This window comes from Condylura cristata, unplaced genomic scaffold, assembly GCF_000260355.1.
Source record: "Condylura cristata isolate star-nosed mole 26May11 unplaced genomic scaffold, ConCri1.0 scaffold00003, whole genome shotgun sequence".
NCBI lineage: Eukaryota > Metazoa > Chordata > Mammalia > Eulipotyphla > Talpidae > Condylura > Condylura cristata.
In genome coordinates this window covers 59,173,868-59,175,627 of record NW_004567104.1, presented here as the reverse complement: position 1 = coordinate 59,175,627, position 1,760 = coordinate 59,173,868, and positions in this window count along the sequence as shown.

Below are 1,760 nucleotides of genomic sequence, written 5' to 3'. Positions count from 1 at the left end.
TTTTTTTTTTTTTTAAGAAACAAAAACTTTTCAAGTTGGGGATGAGACTGAGCTCAAGATACCAAAAGCAAAGTGTGCAAGAAAAAGAAGCCTGGAGAAATGATGTCCATTTCTCTGCGTGAATAGTGACCCCAGTACCCTTCAAAGTCAGCAGTCCTTGGGTGACTATGTCTGTTGAAGGGGCAGGGAAACACTATACCTGAAATAGTTGTTTTTCTTTTGCTTTGTTTTTTAACAGTGAGTAGTATACATATGACATTCCAAAAATAAATAGTTGCTGAGTATATGAGGAAATTAATAAACCATTTCTTGATTTCCTCCTTTGAAAAAGATCACTATACAGAATCTGTAGTTACAAGGCAGTCTCCATTATTCTCTAAAGATATGAATATATTATTCCACTTTAGAGTAGTATTTATGTTTTATTACCAAGCACTACAAGATAATTTTCAACATAAGAAAGAAGAGTGAGTCTATTAAATTTGGGGGGAACTGGACTAAGCATGTTATGTACATTATTTCATGAGACAGGTATTATATTTCCATTTTACAAACTGTGAACCTTAGGTTTGAAGAGATAGAATAACTGGTTGACTAAAAATTGAATGACAACAATGAATACTTCTTTAAGAATGAGACACTTGCAAGTGTGGAGAAGCAGCATTGAAAAAAATAACTTCTTTGAATTCTGTGGTAGATTGTTACATAATTGGTGAATGTATCCCCATATCTACATACTTGTTTTTTACTTCTTTTATTCTTTATACTATTTTTACTCATTGCTTTTCAAGTAAAATAGTGTTCAAGATGAAGTATCAGTGTCCACATACACACAGGTTCATATAATATGAAGAAACCAATAAAGTTGTAAGCAAACCATACTATAAAGATACCTGAGTCTACATTTCACTTAACATTTACTGGGTAATAACAACAGTGAGACTCACTGTCAGATTTAATAAAATGAGGAAGGAAGATAATAAGCAAACGTTGCTGTACTTTTCTGTCAGTTGTCAGTAGGACAGAGGAATGATTTTAAATGTTCTATGTGAGCAGGAAGAATAAATGGAATGTGGGTGGGAATAATGTTGTTCAGGTGAGTTAAATCCTTCCTGCTGCCTTAGGCCAAGAACACCTGTTAATATGGTTCATTATCCTTTAGTTTCCTTACAAACTTCTCATCACAGAACCTTGGCTCTCACTTCATGGGTTTCTTTGCACCTTGTAGTATCATAAGTGGGAGACACCAGGACACCTCTCAGTGCCACACAACCAGCTAACATGACCCTTCGTAGGGCTACTAATAGGCTTTCTCTACCCTCTTTCCCAGACTTATGGGAGACATGACCGCTTTATAGCTTCTCTGGGGGTGTTTTAAGAAACCAAGCAATGTGCCTGTGAAGATGTGGCCAGTTTAGTAAAGCTGATTGTTATATTCCCTCTCCTTTTGTTGCTTCATTTCCTTTCCCCCATTTCCTTTCTGTGCCCTGGAATTGTACTCCAGAAGAATATATCAGCACAGGCTCTGTTTAAAATACACTTGGGTTAAGACACCATCTGGTTTCCAACTTAAGACAGTGGGAGGTATGGCACAATATTGGTAGTTCCATAGAAAGTTGAATTTGTTTTTGTGTTGCCTTCTCTTGCTTGCTGGCTTCTTTCCAGCTCTCTTCCACAGTTATTCTTTTGGGGTTCCATTACCTGCTGCCTTCACTGGCTTTGTCAGGCCACAGTCAATAACAGTCTCACATAGGTGAGAG